The sequence below is a fragment of the Cryptomeria japonica genome, chromosome 2, assembly GCF_030272615.1.
Source record: "Cryptomeria japonica chromosome 2, Sugi_1.0, whole genome shotgun sequence".
Lineage (NCBI taxonomy): Eukaryota > Viridiplantae > Streptophyta > Pinopsida > Cupressales > Cupressaceae > Cryptomeria > Cryptomeria japonica.
In genome coordinates, this window is record NC_081406.1 from 138,375,403 (window position 1) to 138,396,482 (window position 21,080).

Consider the following 21,080-nt stretch of genomic DNA (forward strand, 5'->3'; position numbering starts at 1 on the left):
AAGATACTACCTTCAACATCACAAGAAATCAATACTCAGCAAACTCAAGAAGAGTACGAAAATGAACAAGAATAATTGGCAATCAAGAGAGAAGAAGCAGGTGGCAGTCAAGTTCCAATTATATCAATAATAACACAACAAGGAGTAGAAATCCCAACAGACATGAGAGAAGAAATTGAAGGAATTAAAGAGTTGTTTGCACCACTGAACATTCCGGTCATATATACAGGTAGACAACAAATAGATGATTTAGAAACTGACTCGAATGAGTATGAATAGGGTCCAGATCATCTCTTAGATACATCTACTACAAAAACTTCTGAAGAATCTAGTGATATCACAGATGAAGCACAAGAGATAATACGCTTAAAGTTGCAAAAGGAAATAGAGGGAATCAGACTAAAAAGACAAGAAGGCTATGAACAACAATTGAAAGAAGAAAGAACACAAGAAAATGTGTCACCTACTATATCTCCCTCTAATCAAATAGAACAAATTAGGTATGGAACTACACAAGAAGAATTAGAAGCTACAAAAGCAGGACCAGCCATTAGTCTAGAGGAAGTTGAATGGAAAAGACGTCAAATACTAATAGAGTCATCATGGTCTTGTCAACAGGTATGTCAAATACAAGTGATCAATGAACCAAATCATGAAGGAACTTGCAACATCAAATATGTAGGTATTGATATTATACATACTTTTACTAAATCACTTGAAGAAGAGTCAAAAAAATCATCTTATGACTCTGGTCACTCTGACATAAACTCTATTTATGACAATACCTATTCGACATCAAACTATGACTAACCTGTCATGAATGTTGAGATTCTATCTACTGACCTTGTTACTGTCGAACCATGATATGTAGTCCAGTCTGGAGTAGAAAATGGTGCGAGGAGTAGGTCTGTTGGATCAAATCAACTAAATATTAACATGCACTTCGATAATCGTGTTGTAACTCTTCCTAGTCTCGAGACACTTACGCAAGGTAGTCTTCTGGAACTCAACTTGTCGGTCCGAAGTTATGATGATAATACTTTGAAATCTCTTGAACCTGTTCAAACTTTATCCTTGGTACATCCTGAACTGATTGCTTGTGCTCTTCACGACCAACCTTTGAATATACCTACTTTTGCCAATGACTACACATTAGCTTGCTATCTTAGTGCAGTTGAACCAATGGACTCTTCCACTAGTGAACAAAATGGGAACATGGCAGTAGCAAGTGTCAAGTATCTTAGTCACAAAAATCAAAAAAAGAAAAATAAGAGATCTGATGGCGAAAATCAGACTATGGCGGTGTCAGAATCAAAACTAGTAAAAATAAAAGATGTACCTAAGGGTGAAAACCTCTCAGAGGCACCTGTGGGTGAGATACTTGATATGTTGCCAAGTCACTTCCAAGAAAGGTCTTCAATATTGATTGAACCAACTCAACCAGTAAATATTGGAAGTCAAGAGACACCACATATCATCCATTTAGCTCACTCACTATCAGCGGAGGAGTTAAAAGATTTCAGCAACCTCTTTTTAGAAAAGAAGATCAACTTTGCGTGGACATACTTCGATATGCTAGGCCTAGATCTTGATCTCATCATGCATCATCTCTCTATTACACCAGGAGTTAAAACAGTCAAGAGAAAACTCCGTAAGATGCATCCTCATGTGGCAGTGCTAGTCAAGGCTGAACTCAAAAAATTGCTAAAAGATGGATTTATCAGAGCTATAGACTATGCAGAATGGATATCAAACATAATACTTGTATAAAATGCAAACAAATCTATTAGGGTTTGCACAGACTTCGGGGATCTCAACAAAGCATGTCCGAAAGATGATTTTCCATTGCCCAACATTGATATGATAGTGGATATGATTGTTGGATATGAGATGTACTCATTAATGGATGGATTCTCTGGTAATAATCAGATCAAGATAGCTCCTGAGGATCAAGAAAAGACAACCTTCACCTGTGCATGGGGAACCTTCTACCGGAACGTCATGCCATTTGGACTAAAGAATGCAGGAGCAACTTACCAAAGAGCAGTAACCACCATCTTCCATGATACGATGCACAAAAACATGGAAGATTATGTTGATGACACCCTAGTAAAGACCATGAAGAGACCCACACATATCCAAGAACTAGGCCTCATATTGGATAGAATGGAAAGATTCAAGCTCCGACTAAATCCTAAAAAGTGTGCATTCGGAGTGACATCAGGGAAATTGATTGGTTACATTATTTCAAAGAAAGGAATTGAGGTTGATCTTGAGAAGGTCCAAGCCATAATGGAAATGCCACCTCCAAAGAATATCAGTCAAATGAGAAGTTTACAAGGATGTCTCCAATCAATAAGATGCTTTATATCTCAGCTAGCAGACAAAGCTCAACCCTTCACAAAAGTATTAAGGAAAGGAGTAACATACAATTGGGATGAGGAATGTGAGCAACATTTAAAACAAATCAAGGACTATCTTTCTAATCCACCTATATTGATGCCACCAATTTCAGGTAAACCATTGATTTTATACATATCAGCTATTGATACATCACTAGGGGCACTTCTGGCACAACAGGATGAAAATAAAAAAGAACTAGCTATATATTATATCAGCAGGACCTTGGTGTCCTATGAGATGAACTATACTATCATAGAAAAGGCCTGTTTGACATTAGTCTTTGCATCATAGAAATTAAGACACTACATGTTAGCACATTCTATTAAGCTGATGGCTAAGATTGATCCACTCAAATACCTTCTGAGCAAAGCAACACTTACAGAAAGATTTGCTAAATGGGTCATGGTTCTTACAGAATTTTATATTAAATATGTAGAAGGCAAAGCCATCAAAGGACAGGTCATTGCAGATCAACTCGTTGATGCTCCACTTGAAGACAATCAACCTTTGCACATATGAATTATCAGCAAGTAATCCAAATTGCGCTAAAAATATGTTAAAAATACTCGCAAAGCCAAATACATAAAATGCCAAATAAAAAATTCATGTTTAGAAACTCAAAAATGCTTGTTGTTTTTCATACGAGTTTTCACAGACAGGCAAAAACTCGTACAAATAAGGATTACAGTCTGCATGATAAATTATCCCCATACGATACCACATTATACATTGCACGATATAATGGGCCCTCGAGAACAATCTCGTATGAGACATGGGACGACATCAGACGAAAAACCCTAAATGCCCATACGACAAAACACTAAAGGGAAAATTTGTCGTACGAGAAACGATGTCTCAGTGCACGACAAAACGAGGCACATGACTTTGAACGAAACTAAAATGCAAAAAAAACAACAAAAAATTAAAATTCGAGAAATGCATAGGCTTAAGATGGATCACTTACCGCTGGGTCGTAGTTCCGTGGTCGATTATGTTGTCTTTGGCGCTCAAATTGACGCTCCTGGATCGGAATAGCCATTTTTCTTCGCAAAGGGCTTTTCAAATTTCAAACTGTGGAAGGTTAAAATGAATTGAAAATGACACATGAACCCCTTATATAGCCCAAAACCCTAATTTTCCAACTTGCTCTGATGGATGTCAAACTTGTACCCTAAGCTAAATTGATTGTCCCGAGTCCATTTTCGAGATCGAAATCAAAATTCGAGATCATCCTCCTAGTCAAAATTTCACAACTGAGACCACTTAGCGCTTTCATCAAATGCTCATTCTTTTCTTCAATTGCGCTCAATTTTTCATCAATCAACGCTAAATCTTCAAATGACCCTCTGAATCATTCTTTGTGCTCAAATAATTAATCTCTTAATCTTTTTATCAAAATTGCTTAAAATCACTACACAAACTATGGATCTTTCGATTTCGCTCCCAAGGGGGCATACTCATGACATCATCATCATCTGTAATCACATCCTCAAAGTCAAGAATTTCTTTCAAAATTTTCAAGTCAAGCAGCTAATCTTTACAGAACATTAAACAAGACCTTATTGTCGGGGGCATCTCAAATTCATCGCTTCATATCAAGTTGAGATTTCTTCATCATCAGAATCAAATCACTCTTTAGGGGCATATAAGTTTCAATGTGTCTTCATCTGAATCAGTCTCTTAACGTTAATCAGTTTCATCATTTTTCATCAAGTTGATTATTTGTTTAAACTCAATCAAGGGTTTAAAGAGTATCTTTTATCGCACACTCAATCTAAATAGGTGTTCAGTTTCATCGCATCAAATCAAGATGGACAGTTTATCTTCGCTCATCGTGTCTTGATCCATCAAGTTCAAGATTGGTTTTATCTTCGCTCACTGTGTCTAGTTCAATCAAGTCCTAGATCAGTAAGATTCGCTTCTTGATCCATTAAGTTCAAGTTCGGTATCTTTGCTCTTCATCAGTCCTAGTTCAATCAAGTTTGGGATCAGTGTCGCTTTAATCAAATCTGTTTAATTTCATCGCTTCAAATCAAGCTAAACATCTTGCTCTTCATCGGTTTGTGATCCATCAAGTTTAGAACTGATATCTATTTGACATCAACTATTCTTTGAACCAATGCGTTGCTTGCACATTAATTCAAAGAGGGGCAAATGTAATACCCTAAAAATGGTCATCTAAACCATGAGCCCCTAATCTCGACAACATCACCAAGGTCCTAACCAAAGGCAATTAAATCAACCTTGAGCACCTAATTAATTAATTTCTTAATCATTAATGTCACATGGCAAATTAATCACTCTTAATTAATTAAATCATTCAAAATAAATCATTTTTAAACAATTATCTCATTTATTTTTATTAAATATCCTAGTATATTTAATTAAATAAATCAATTTGCCATTAAATCATCAGAAAAGGAATTCATTGGGAAAAAAGAATTAAAATTTGAGAAAAGAAATCAAATGGAGATAATCTTGGAAATCAAATTAAAAAATGAAGAAAAATCTCAAAGAAAGAAATTAAAATAATTAAATCTCAAAATTGAATGAAATAGAGAATAAATCAGTTTTTTCTGATTTTATCTTAATTTTAGTTCAATTTCCTTTAAAATTGAGAAAAGCAGTCAATCACATCAATTCACTTGGATTGTGCTTCTTCTTAAATATCTTAATCGCTCATCATCATTTGATCTCAATCATCGGTTTCTTTCTGAATTTTCTACAAATTCAAGCTCTCATCTCTCATTTAAGGATCCTGGAGAATATATTATTATCATGTTGTTTTTTCTCTAGGTTCATTGAGATTTGTGCATTGAGATATTGCATATTTGTTAAATCATCTAGCTTAATATTGCTTAAATCATGTTAGATTAATCTTGTATCCATCTAACATAATCTTGCATCCATGTAGCTCAATTTCATGCTCATATAGATTAAATCCTTCATTTAGGTGTTGTCTAGTCATTGGTGTTGCATATGAAATCTGAGAGCAAGACTAAACTCACATTTACTAGAATACAATAGGTCGCTTTGTGATGATTTATTGTTCATTGTTGATCGATTTACTAACCATGCATCTAATGACTTAATTGAAGTGTTGTGTATTCCAGATACAAATACATGTCTACTTTTCACACACAGGGTTAGGGTACCCCCCCCAAATTACAATATTTTTTTTTATTATTATTTTTTTAAAATAAAAAAAGCTTTTTCAATACAATTTTAAAAACTTTGAATAATTTACAATAGAATTTAAAACAAATTCACAGAAAATATATATATATATATATATATAATAAATCCGTACCGTTATAGCAAATACGTGAAAAAAAATACTCACCAAAATAGGTTGAGTTTATACTCGATTTTTATGGAAACAGCCTTCCGGACTCAATCATGATGTCCAAATCGTTGTAGGACCCCCCACCAACCCACCACCCCCCCTCCCGGCAAAAAAAAAAGAAAAAAAAAATCACCTCCCCAGATCTGAAAATTGAAGCCTCCAAAATGTCTCCAAACAACTTCTCAATGAAGCCATCTAGGCTCTGATACCATGTGATATTTTTCCAAGATTAAGAGCTCAATGAAAAGTACAATAGAGAGACAAAATAGATGATAGGAATAAACTTTATTCTATCATGATGAAATACTGATCAACTGGATCGTCAATCAATCAATTAATTACATACAATGAATACGAGTCTGCTTATAAAGGCAAGGCTATATGGATATGAGAAACAAGGCTAGGTAGGAAATAGGTGTGGTAGGTAGGAGAAACAATAAAATATTCCACATGAGGTGGATCACTCACCGAAGGTGGAATGTAATAACAAGATAAGACCACAAAAGGTGGAAATTCTCCTACACACATTATCCCAATGTGGCACAAACATCCAAGTGTCTCATACCCAAACTATTATGATATGCATGTACCTAAGTAAACTTAAGTAAGGTATAATAATATCATACATGAATAATTAATTACACCAACACTTAGCCTTCCTCCTGATGATCATATGCCTCTTCTCATGGATAAGACTATCCTTCCTCCTAAGAATAGAGATATTATTTAGATCATAAGGAAGAATCTTTTCCTTCTCTTAAGGATGAGTCCATTCTCCCCCCCAGTGATACAAAATATCTTCCTCCTAAGTGTCAATATATTCCTCCTTCTAAGAATAAACATAAGGATAGACCTATTCTTCCTCCTCATGATGGACTTGGTCTTCTTCCTACACCTCCCATTCCTCCTTTTTATGGTGTGATTCTGCCTTCTGTATCTTACAAAGGGAGGAAACCGACCTCTCTTATCATTCAACCTAAAAGACCTTCTCTTATACATCCTTCCTTAAAAGAAGAAAAGAAGCATATACCTGATGAACCTAAGCCTTCACAACCTTCAACTAAAAGTAAACGAAACCGTTGTGCAAGAGAACGTTGACCGAGACGTCATGTGAGTGCTCATGAACTTGCTTCTCAAACCACTTCTTCTCCCAAGACACCAACTGTTAACACAATTCCATTTGTTCAACCTTCACGTAATGAAGAAGCTCAACCTAACTCTCCAAGATGCAAAATGCTTAAGACAAATGATGGTTCAAGTTCTATTCCTATTAGAGCTCTTATTTTTGTTAATATTGATGAAGAAATTGGTGAGAATGTTGTTAATGATGAAAATGTTGATCCTAATATTTCTGATGATGAATATGAATATGTTGATGTTGACAATGATTTATCTAAATAATTTTCAAAAGCATTAATCCTAGCTCCAAGTATTAGACAAAGTGACTCATCATTAGAGCATGGTCCTTGTTTGGAACTTGTGATAGCTCCATCTACTATGCTCGATGTTTCTCCCCTTGCATGTTGTCCACATTCTCGAAATAATAATCAACAGGATCGGTGGGCAGATGATGTGATTGATTAGCTTCATTAGCACCATAGATCCTCTCTCTCTTCTCTTGCTTGTCTGTGACTTTCTTCTATTTATCTCTCCATTTTGTTATTTGGTGTCCCTAGTGTTGTCTACTTGAGGACGATGCAAAGCATTGAGATCTCTTTTAGTCTCTCCCATGTTGACTCAAAAGGCACATGTGTTCCCTTCTTCCATGGTGGTTTCCTTTCTATGGGGGATGAGGACAATTATATGCATATATACATACACACATTGGTTATCATAAAAAGTATACTAACTCCAGAGTTAGGTGAAACCAACTCATGTTTTGTGTTTTGTGATCATTGTCCTTTGATTTGGCCTCTCTTAGGGTGCTTATTATTGTGATAATGTGCTTGTCTTTTTGGGTGTGTCCTACATTAAAGCAGTTTCTCTCGATAAGACATGCACAATTGCTTTAACGCGGGGGAATAAACTCCGCTCAATAATTTTATCTCTTGCATATCTTGATACTTAAAGTAACTTAGCAAGCTTTATCTTTTGCTTTGTAATTTTTGGTATTTTTATTTTTATGACTCCTAGTAATAGAACCTTACTAGTTTGTAGTCATGGTTCTCTCTTTCTCTCTCTCATGATCTTCCCTTTTACCTTATCATTGAAGTTGTAAGATCCTAAAGTCCATTGTGGGCTTGGTGTATCTTGCCTCCTTGATGACTTGGTGAATTTTTTTCAATGTGAACCCTTTGTACTTTATTGAGAGTATGATTGACTTCATACTCCTACTAAAGTGGGGGCTAAATGTAGCATCCTAAAATTGCACCCCTTTGCAATTTTGACTGCATTTGGGTCTTCACCTTAGTGTTTGCACCCCTTGGCCTAATTGAAGACCCGATTTTGCTAATACACATCACAAATGTCATGAAACTAAAAATGCACCTCATCAAGCACCTTAAGCCTACCCAAAAATAGGGCAGGGCCATGGCGCCATACCATGGTCCTCACTAATTTGGGCCCCCTCAAAACCCAATGCAACATTTCAAATATGAGTGGGATTCTCCTCTCCTTGTCGGCTCATGTCGAAAAATTAATCATTTTTCTCGACGGGCATGTATATAAAGAGGATTTCCCCTCTCATTTAAACATCCAAATTCATAAATCGAGCATATAATATACACACGAGAGGAAGCATTCAAGAGCAATTGAGCATTTTTCAGTCTTCCTTCAAGCCTTAGAGTAGCAATAAAGTCAATATTCAAGCATTGAAGAATACATCATTCATCCTACTTTGTTGAAGACTTCATAAGCCCTAATTCCACGCGGAGTCAAGAAAAAACTTCACAAGGAGGTATCGTCATTCAATTTTCAGCCATAATTCAACATCTCCCTCAAAAGGAGAATATTTCCTTACATTTATTTCAATTTCATGGTTAATTCTAAAACAATGGTTTGACCTAAGGCAAGCCCTTATTCCCAACCTTTTTCCCCTTCTTTCTATGTGCAGGAAACATGTACAAAGTTGTACTCTTCAGAATAAGCTTCATTCATAGAGAGGAATCAATCCTTTGTGACATGCAAAAAGTTTGGACGACCGTTGTGATGCATGTCTCAAATTTTTAGGAGCTTTTTTGAGGGTCATATCTAACTTGGCTTATACTACTCTGATCTAGGTGCAAGCAAAAATCCTGCATCTGTAGCTCACTATTTTCTCAATTTTACCTTCATTTTTTAGCACTTTACATTAATTCAACATTTCAACTTACAAAAGAGAAGAAAAACTCCACAATAATTAATCAATCCATTCAATATTTAGTGCTTATCTAATTTGTGACCGAATCTAGTGGATTCCCTCCCCTCTTTTGAATGTAAAGGTTTTTTTTTAAGCGAAATTGATTTGGTGATTTCTCCCTTCTATGTTGCAAATTGCCAAATCAAGTTTCCCCCCTTAAACAGACCATATAGGGACTTGACAAGTTTGTATACCTTGTCTACTTTATTAGATGCAATATAACCCTCTGATTGGTTCATATAGACCTCCTCCTTAAGGTCTCCATTAAGAAATGCACTTTTTACATCCATTTGATACAATTTCTATTCAAATTGTGGAGCTAAAGCAAAAATCACTCTAATTATTTTAATTTTTGCTATGGAAGTAAGTGTTTTCTCATAGTCTATCCCTTTTTTCTAGGCATAACCCTTGGCTACAAGTCTAGCCTTATGTTTATCTATACTACTTTTTTCTTTATATTTAGTCTTAAATATCCACTTACATCCAATTGCTTTCTTATGAGGTGGTAGATCAACAAGCTCCCAAGTGTTATTTATTTTTTCATCAAAAATTGATACTTTGCATTCATAGCCTTTTTCCAAGGCTTTGATTCTAGTGCTTCCTAAACATTATATGGTTCAAAATTATCAACAACTAAAGTCATTGATGCTAGATTTGCCTCATTGCGAGCCATGTTGGGAGTCCTTGGACCTGAAGTTGAAGTGTTTGGAACTCTATAAAGCTTTGCATCATGAATGATACTAGTTTACCACTTAGGCATAGGTCTAGTGATATTTGTGGGTGTTGAATTAGATTGACTATCAACATTCCCATGATTTTTCGCATCCATGTTCAATATAAGAGCACTATCTTTAGTAGGTGATGATGTGAGAGGATAACATGACTCGCTCTTCTCATCAAAAATTACATCTCTACTAATGCATATCTTCTTTGTGTTGGGATCATCCAACACATTCAACTCAAAGAAGATATACATTAGTAGAGATGTAGTTTTTGATGAGAAGAGTGAGTCATGTTCTCCTCTCACATCATCACTTGCTAAAGATGGTGCTCTTATATTCAACTTGGATGGGAAAAATGGTGGGAATGTTGATAGTTAATCTAATTAAATACCCACAAATGTCATAAGACCTATGTCTAAGTGGTATACTAGTATCATTTGTGATGCAAATCTAGAAAGAGTTCCAAACACTTCAACTTCAGACCCAATGACTCACAACATGACTTGCAATGAGGTAAATCTTGTTGGGAAAATGGTGTCTCAACCTTGCATTTACATGAGGTTACTATTTATAGTAATTTTTCATTTGAGAACAAAATGGTGCAAAATTCTCCCCAAAGCTTCAGATTGGATAGATAAGAATGCCGATAAATTTTCATCACAAGATCTTAACTATTTTTGAAGATATTAAAGTTTCCATTTTTGAAGGGTGCGATGAAAGGTTTAAATTTAATTTTAAAGAATTTAGACCCTCCAAAATACCCTGAAAAGTGGGTGTAACCAATGTAGTGGGTTATGAGGTGATAGAGAACTTCATGAGACTTTTGACACATCAAACGGTTCGTCAATTGGTCATCTAGCTCACAAGTTATGGTCTCCGGAAGTTTGGACTTCCGAAATAAAAATATAAAATGCTTCAGACACATAAATGAGTTGTAAAAGGGAGGGATACGTGTTTATGTGTGTTTTGACACATCGCATGACATCTAGAATGGAGATAAGGTCAGCTCTACTTTTTTGGGTGGTTTTAGCCCTTGGTTTTGTAATACCATTGGATGATTTCTTGTATTGTATCTCCTATATATGATGTGTGTGAGATAGAGGTTGTGTGTGAGAGTCTTATAACTATTGAGTTACCTTTGAATATCTGATTAGTGGTACTCCTATGAAGAGTTTTCTCTACAAGTATATTGTAATCTATTATTGATTGCTAAATAATATATTGAGTTTCTTTTGGAGTGTGGGGTTTTTCTCCTGAAAGGGTTTTCCCCATGTAAATCACTATGTTTGTGGTATGCAAGATATTATGTTTATTTTTGTTAAGTTTTTGTAACTGTTGTCATGATCTGTAAAATTTTTTGCATTACCCTCCTCTCAAGGTTAGTGTAGTAAGTTGTTTTGCTACTTAATTTCCTTACAAGTGCTATTAGAGCCTGATCACCTTTGGTTTTAGTTGTGGGTTGTTGGGTTTTTTGAACTAATCCAGATCTGAGTAGGAGCTTGTGCAAAAGATATTTTTTGATCTTGTTGCAGGAATTTTTAGATGGCAAGTTCATCAGGGAGAATAGAGGTGGTGAAATTTTCTAGAAATAATGTTGAGATGTGGAAGCCGTAGATGGAAGATATGCTAATAGATCGAGATCTGTGGGATGTTGTTCATGTGAATGTCTCAAGACTCTCAAATCCTACTACAGTTGCTCAATATAATGTTATGGACCATAAAGCCAAGGGTCTAATAAGATTGTGCTTGACAGACTCTATTTTGATCAATGTCCATGAAGAGAACACTGCAAAGAAGTTATGGACTAAGCTTGGTGAAATGCATCAAGCAAAATATTTATTGAATTAGATTTTCTTTAAGGAAGAAATTATATTCCTTGAGAATGGAAAAGGATGAATGGATTTCAAACCACCTGAAAGCATTTAATATGTTAGTGGCTTAATTGGTATTTGTTGGTGTTAAGATGGATGAAGAGGAGAAATGTCAGATCTTGCTTTGTTCTTTGTCTGATTCATGGGATTCTCTTGTTATGACCATCAATAGTACTTATGTTGTTTTGAAGTTTGAAGATGTGGTGGGTCAGAAGAAGGTATCAATTAGTTTGAAGGAAGCCCTAAATATTCGTGGAAGATCTAAGGAAAAAGGCAAGAATATTGAGAAGCGCAATAAGTCCAAATCTAGAGGGAGATCAAAATCTCCTGGAATGTCCAAAGTCATTTGCTAGAATTGCGGTAATTCAGGTCAAATTTGTAAGGACTGTAAAGAAGAAAAGAAGTTTGATTCTAATTCTAAGTCCGAGAAGGAAGATGGTGATGCATTAGTTTCAACTTTGGCTACTCATGTAGGTAATGATGTATAGTTAATTGACTCAAGTGCATCTTTTCATGACTTCTAATAGAGATTGGTTTTCTGAATATGAAGAATTTAATGGAGGTAAGGTGTGCTTGGGTGATGATTCACATTAAAATATTGTTGATTGTGGTAAAGTTAGACTTAGGTTTCTTGACAGTAGAATAAAAAAGGATTAGCAGTGTTCTGCATATCCCTGGTTTAAAACAAAATTTATTATTTGTGAGCAAACTGATAGATGCAAGATGTAGGTGTCAAGTTCAACACTTTGTATAAGCTAGAGGCATACACTATTGAGTGTAATAGCACTTCTATAAAAGTAAATTCATGGATAATTCATCAAAAGATTTGAAGGTTTCACCTTCAGTGGATGGACATGGCTTTTGGGTACCTAAGGGTGCTCTTTCTTCTAAATAAAACTTACCTGCAGATAAGATTATGTTATGGCAGCAGACTCTTTGCCACATTGGAGAAAAGGGTCTAAGGACCTTGAAAAATTAAAAACCTTGTTGAAGGTTTGAATGTTTGTAATCTTGACTTTGATTTTTGCGAGCATTGCATTTAAATAAAATAGCATTCAGTTTTACTCGAGTTCTCGTAAATCTTGTGGTGTTTTGGATCTTCTTCATTCTGACATGTTTGGTCTTGTAGACGTTCCTTCCATTGGAAAATCCACATATTATGTTTCATTTATCGACGATTTTAGTAGAAGGATATGGGTATACTTTCTAACAAGTAAATATGAAGTTTTTTGTCATTTTAAATAATTTGAAGCAATGGTTGAGTTGTAGACTGGAAAGAAAATGAAATGTTTGAGGATCGATAATGGCAATGAATTTTGCTCTAATGATTTTGATAGATTATGTAAAGATTGTGACATTAACAGACATAAGATAACTCTATATTCTCCACAACATAATGGAGTTGTAGAAAGAACGAACATGACGTTGATGGAGAAGGCTAGGAGTATGCTGAGTGGTGCTGGTCTAAAACAAAAATTTTGGGTTGAAGTTGTTGCCACTGCTTGCAACCTGATTAATAGGTCTCTTACATCAACTCTTGTTGATAAAATGCCTATGGAAGCATGGTCGGGTCATAATCCTTCATTGAGACATCTTAGAGGTTTTGGTTGTGAGGCATATGCACATGTGCCAAAGGAGAAGTAAACAAAGTTGGAGAACAAGGCCATAAAATGTATCTTAATCAGTTACAGTTATGGTGTGAAAGGATACAAGCTTTGGTACCTTGTTGCACAAAAGGTAATTCATAGTAGAAGTGTTATTTTTAAAGAAATTAAGTTTCCTTTTGTTACATTGCAACCAAAATAGACTAAAGAGGAAGATGTGATTCAATTCCCTGCTACGCCTAAAATAGTTGAATTGAAACCACTTGACATGCAAGAAGTTGAGGAGAGCTCATCTAGCTCTGAATATTCAAAAAAGGAGGAAGAACTTCCAACTCAACTTGTTTGAAGGTCTACAAGACATAGACAACCACCTGATGATTCGAGATGTATTTTTGTTTTGAATCCTAATGTTGATGAATCTAGATCTATAGAAGAGGTATTAGGTATGAATGATGCAAAATACCAGAAGGTTGCTATAGAAGAATAAATGTTAGCTTTGAAAAAGAATGATACATGAGATCTTATACCATTGCTTGAAGGATGAATCCCTACTCATTGTAAATGGGTGTTCAAGAAAAGGATTTGTTTAGATGGAGGAATTGAGAAGTATAAAGCAAGGTTGGTTGCAAAAAGCTACTCTCAGGTTGAGAATGTTGATTATGGTGAGATATTTTTTCCTATTGCAAAGATGACATCCACTAGTTTTTTGCTTTCTATTGTTGTTTCTTATGATTTAGAAGTTGACCAAATGGATGTGAAAACTACTTTTCTTCATGGTGATTTAAAAGAAGATATTTATATGACATAGTCAAAGCACTATGTGGTGAAAGGTAAAAGTAGTTTGGTCTATAAATTAAAGAAATCTTTGTATGGCCTCAAACAAAGTCCTAGGATGTGGTACTAGAAATTTGAGATATATGTTTTGAGTTTGGGATTTGAACTTTCTAAATCAAATTACTATGTTTATTATAAATCTGATGGTGATCATTTCACGTACATTACATTATAGGTTGATGATATGTTATTCATTGGTAAAGGGAAAGGTATGATTTCAGAACTAAAGTTTCAGCTTGTTGCTAAATTTGAAATGAAACATCTTGGTGCAACGAAACACATTCTTGGGATGAAAATTAAAAGAGATTGAGTGAATAGAAAGCTATGTCTAGGCCAGAGTAAGTATTTGAATTCAGTTTTACGAAGGTTCAACATGTAGGATTGTAGACCATTATGTGTTCCCTTCACATTTGGAACGAAATTAGCTACTTTAAATTATGTATGCTATGGTTTGTACTAGACCAAACATTGCCCAAGCAGTGGGAGTTCTTTCCAAATGTATGTCTAATCTTGGTAGAGTTCATTGGGATGCAGTCAAAGGAGTCTTCAAATGTTTGAAGGGTACCTGAAAGTATTCTTTGTGTTATCATGGTAATTTGGCCGGAGATGCGATTTCCCTTGATATTCATGGTTATGTGGATTCAGATTGGGCAGGTAATATTGATAGCAGAAGATCCGTCGGTGCTTATGTGTTTACTTTATTTAGTGGTGCAATTAGTTTGATGAGTAAGCAATAAGTTGTGGTTGCATTTTCCACTATGGAAGCAGAGTATATGGTAGCTACTCATGCTTGTAAAGAAGCCATTTGGCTTAAGAGACCGTGTTCAGATATTGGAATAAAACAAGGTGCAATGACAATTTATTGTGATAGTCAGAGTATATTCTGCCTAGCTAAGAACCCGACATTTCATGCTCGGACCAAACACATTGATTTTCAGTATCATTTTTTCAAATATATGGTCGAAGATGACAAGGTGAAGTTGGTTAAGGTAGAGAATTTGATGAATGTTGTCGATTATTTAACTAAGGTTGTGAACACAATGAAGTTCATATGTTGTTCGAAGTCTATGGGCCTCATGGCCCCTAGCAATTAATTTATTAAGTAGATACTCCCTTTGCTCTTGCAAGGTGTTCGACAAGTGGGAGAATGTTGGGAAAATGGTATCTCAAGCTCGCATTTACATGAGGTTACTATTTATAGTAAGTTTTCATTTGATCATGAAATCGTGCGAAATTATCCCCAAAGCTTCAGATTGGCTAGATAAGCATGCTGACAAATTTTCGTTGCAAGATATTAAAGTTTTTATTTTTGAAGGGTGCGATGAAAGGTTTAAATTTGATTTTGAGGACTTTAGACCCTCTGAAATGCCTTGAAAAGTGGGTGTAACTGACGTAGCGGTTACAAGGTGATAAAGCACTTCACAAGATTTTTGATGCATCAAATGGTTCATCAATCAAACACCCGGTTCACAAGTTATGGCCTCCAGAAGTTTGGACTCTTCAAATAGGAAATATAAAATGCATCGGACAAATAAATGAGCTATAAAAGGGAGGGACACATGTTGATGTGTGTTTTGACATGTCATAAGGCATCTAGATTAGAGATAAGGTCGACTCTACTTTATTGGATGGTTTTAGCCCATGGTTTTGTAATATCGTTGGACAGTTTCTTGTATTGTATCTCCTATATATGAGGTGCGTGAGAAAGAGGTTGTGTTTAAGAGTCTTATAGCTATTGAGTTAGCTCTGAATCTCTGATTAGTGGTACTTCTATGTAGAGTATATTGTAATCTGTTATTGATTGTTGAATAATATATTGAGTTGCTTTTGGAGTGTGGGTTTTTCCCCATGTAAATCATTGTGTTATGGTATGCATAATATTAGGTTTATTTCTGTTAAGTTTCTATAAAATTTGTAATGATTTGTAAAAGTTTTTGCATTATCCCCCTCTCAAGGTTAGTGTACGAAGTTGCTTTGCTACTTAAAATTCCTTACAAATCTAACATTAATGAGTTTAGTTGTTGTCATTCCTTCTTTTCATTTTTTGCCTTGTCATTGTATTTGTATATGGTGAAAAATGGACACAATAATAACGATATTGAAAGGCTAAATGAATTCAACCACAAAACCCTAACCTAACAACAACAAAGATCCACCATAACATATGAAGATTACCTAAGACAATGCAAATCAAACGAAATCACAAAGATTATACCATCACATGTCCAATAGGGTTTGGATCTCCATTCTTCCTATCTCCATTGATCTTGCTTGATATATTTGCTCTCAGATTTTGTGTGCACAAGAGCTCAACAAAGAACGGAATGTGGTTGCAAGTAGGATCGTAGTGTAGTCAAGTCCTTAAGATGATTCATTAAGGTGAATGATTAGGGTTTGATAATGAAGGAAGCATCTCCTTATATAGAAGACACTATATGAAATGGAGGGATAAGATTGAGAGGTGTAAAAGGAGGTCGGCTATGATTAGAGGGTAGGTAAAAGAAATAATAAAATAATGAAAGGGGTAGGTAGTGTATGAATTAAGAGATGAATGACATGTGTCATGGGTAGAAAAGGTTAATGACTTAATTAAATAAATAAAGATTTATATAATTAATAGAAGAAGTGGGATAATTAAATAAATAAGATATTTATTTAATTTAGGAAAAGGATAATTTAAATAAATAAATGTATTTATTTAAATGAGAAATAAGGCTAGAAGAGGATAAATGAATTAATTAAATAAATAAAGATTTATTTAATTAATAGAAGAATTAAGCTTAGATAATTAATTAAATAAAAAATATTTATTTAATTAGACTGGACAATTTTGGGTGTCTACATTTTGCCCCTCTTTGAGACAATGCGGCTTGTCGTGTTGTTTCAAAGAAGATAAGATGAACTGACACAAAGTTGCCCCAAGATGGGAATGATATGCCCCCTCAAGAGATTGGATGAAAATGCCTGGAAACATTGCAGACAATCTCTCGATGAGAAAGAGAGGCTAGAATGGACTGACTAGATAAAGTGACAGAGTCACGGGATAATGAAGACTGACTTGGGAAACGAGGGCTAGGGTAGTCTATAAGATAGACCACGAGGGAAATACATCCTCATTGTCATCTACACCTCCAAGAGATTAGAGTGCAGAGAGAGAAAAGAGCAGCAGCAGTCAGCAGCGATGGCTTTTGTTCACAGATTCGATCGTGTTCGCCGATCCCAGAGGCCAGCAGAGGCAGGAGAGCCAATAAGTACCACAAAACCTCCTTGTACTTTGACGCATTTAATATTGTCATTAATGCATGGTAGATAGAGCAATAAATGCGCTTAGAATAGGGTCCCAAAAAATGTCCAAAACGTCCAGGTGCGTCTGCGTTGGTGCCAGGTGCATCTATGCTCGCGAGGCGCGTCTGTGTTTGTGCCAGGTGCGTCTGTGATGGAAACCGCGTCTGTGTCAAATGCGATCGCGTTTGTGATGGTTAGGCGCGTTTGTGCCAAGAAGGCACGTCTGTGTCGCCCAGGCGCGTCTGTGCAGAGCATAGGCATGTCTATGTTTGTCAGGCGCGTCTGCATTTTTCAGGCGCGTCTGTACAGTCTTGAAGCGCGTTTATGTCAGGTAAGCGCGTTTGTGTGAAGTTTTGTCTTCTAGGTCAAATCGGCAGTTCTGTGATGAACATACGCTGTCGATTGGATAAGCTGTTGAGAGGATACACTCAAGCAGGTCTTCTAAGGAAGACTAGGATAACAAATAGGGCTAGGATTGACAATTCTGTGATAGAACGTACGTTGCCAATTAGGAAACTTCTCAAGAGGATTCACCCAAGAAGAGGCCCTAGGATATGATAGATCAAGGCACTTTGTGATGAACAGTGAGTACCAAGATATAGTACTTTGTGATGAAGAGGGAGTACTAAAATATGAGCAGCACTTTGTGATGAACAGTGAGTGCAAATGTGAGCAACACTTTGTGATGAACAGTGAGTGTCACACACGTAGTACTTTGTGATGAACAGGGAGTACCACTAGGATAGAAGCAACATTTTGTGATGAACAGTGAGTGTCACTAGGGTAGATAGAAATATGCATTTAGATAAAAAGTAGCATTTTGTGATAAACAGGGAATGCCACTATGACTGACATGAGTGATTTGCTTGACTGCAGGAGTATTTGCCTATGCTAGAGTCACGGGAGAGATTTCTGTCGACTCAGAGGTTGCGACTTGAGCTGACCTTCAAGGACCAAGCAACTATTGAGGAGATGAGATTGAGACATGTTCTATATGTGCTTGAGTTTTGGGTGAACATGGGACTGTTGACTACGCTGGCAGAGAGATGGCACTCCGAGACATGTACTTTTCATTTGCCGATGGGTGAGATGACAGTCACCCTTGAGGATGTATACAAGATTCTGCGGATACCGATCAATGGGGAGCTGATCCTATACGATCGAGATGAAGATAGGGAGGCCCTGAGATGAGTATTCCAGGACCCAGGACTGGAGATGAGGGCAGGACATGTGGCGTGGGACACTATGACAACCACAGGGCTAGCGCTACCAGCAGTGGTAGGAGGAGAGATCAGTGGGTTCCTATGTCCGGACAGGGCGACACGGGGGCTGGCTGTGGGCTGGGGAGGACCATTGGAGACACTGGTGACACAGCACACGAGATATGCTTGGGGACCGTGTGTGTTGGCACACCTCTACTATGAGCTGCATTAGTTCGTATATCATGGATCAGTGGGATTGGGCTGCAGGGTGACATCGCTGCAGGTGTGGGCTTATGAGCATCTTCTAGTGATGAGGCCGATACACTTTGGAGGTAGGGGGCATGGACGCAGTTTTGTTCACTTGTATGATATGATCACGTTGCAGCCACGGATTGGCAGGTTGGAGCACTGGCAGCGAGTGATAGATGACATTGATGTGGTCATATGGAGACCATATCTGGGATGCGAGCAGTGGGAGGACGATGCAGTTGAGCTTCCTTACACCTTCCGAAGCAGGTACCTGATTGGGCGGACGCCCTATGTGTTGGAGAGGCAGCTAGTAGATAGGGTTGGCCGACAGTTTGGGAGGATCCAGAGGATGCTACGGGGCTCAGGCATGTATGCACGGACTGTCAGAAATCAGGCACAGTTTGGGCCCCTATTGTCATATGATCAGGCAGTTACGTAGCAATACACATTTTATTAAGTGTTTTATTTTCCCTATAGCAATACACATTTTCAATGACATAAATAAATAAATCATAATTTAAAGAGTGAGGATCACATGGTGTATATCTCAATATGATTCTTTTTTCCAACTATGCACATATAATTTTAAGTGCATAAATGTATTATTAATATTATGTTATATGTTCACACAAATAATATTGTATGAACATATACTAACTGTATAACTAGTGCATTATTGTAGAAATTGTGAGTTATCAATTGTAAATGTCTTAAATTCTCGCTAACAATTGTTTGCATAATATTAGACTATTTCAATAAGTGTGAATCAATTTTTGCAAACATATAATTGAGTATATTTAATGTAAGTCCTTCCTCTAAAAGATCAATAATTTAAAAGCCAACAATGCAATTTTAGAAAGAGTATTATTAATTTACCTTGCGACCTCACAATACATAAGAACTATTATGATGATTATTATAGTATTTAATGTTATCCAAACCACACACACACACACACTTAAAATTCAAACCTCAAATCAATGTTTGAATAAGACTCACATTATTGATTTAGTTGAATTTTTATCATAAAAAATTGATGCATTGAAAATGTAATAGAATTTAAAGAATAATTGCATTTATACACTATTTATTCCCACCAAGAACCTATAGGAAAATATATAAATGACATTTTCAAATTATCAAATATTGTTAAATAAGTAAAAAAAATTGCATCCAATGGAGTTGCATGCTCTCCAAATAACATTATAAATTATTTTTATGATTAATATTTATTGTGTCTCTTTAAAAATTATTTAATTGCTTAAAATGTCTTCCAAGTCACTTCCATCTTATCAAATCATAAAAGATCTTTTAAATTATCACAAAATTCTTGAATCTCGGAACAACTTTAAAATACCATTAAGTGATATAACATGTGATTAAAACACTATATTTATGTCTATCCATTATAACATTTTTAAATATTATTAAAAATTTATATTATAACCACTTCCATAAAAACCATAACCTAATATAGATTTATAAACTTCATTGCTTCCAAGTTCCAACATAATCATTAGTAAACATTCAACATTTTTTTCCCCACAAATACAATTAGCATACCTATATTTAGTGGAATATAACCCAATGTTCCCATGTTGCTTCTTATGAACATTTTCCAAAAATATCATATTTGTTCACTATTTCATTTAAAAAATTATTATATTATTATATTATAATTAATATTAAATTATTATTAAGATATGATTATATTATTATGTTATAATATATTCTTATTATTATATTTTTATATTTCTATTAAATTGTTTAAAAAACAAGGAAAACATTTATACCAAATTATTATTATTATATTATTATTTTTTAATATTTCTATTAAACTTTTTATTTCATATTATCATATCATAATTTTTTCAATCCCCATAATTAATAATATTATTTCTAATTTATTTTTATTATTACTTAGTTATTTTATATATTTAAAATAATATAGAAATATTATAAAGAATATTATTTTATTAATCTCATAATAAAAAAATAATAAATTAATTTTTTATTTTTCAATAAAAATATCCAATTAAATACTTCTAATTTTTATTAAAGAACTTTGGGCAATCCATATGTAAATGCAATATATCTTTGACATAAAAATTAAACTCAAATCCATATATTTTAAACCTATTTAAACTATACTAATTACCCGAGTTATAATCCCCTAATACCCTGCTATTTTTAACTTTATAATATTATTAACACATCAACACACACA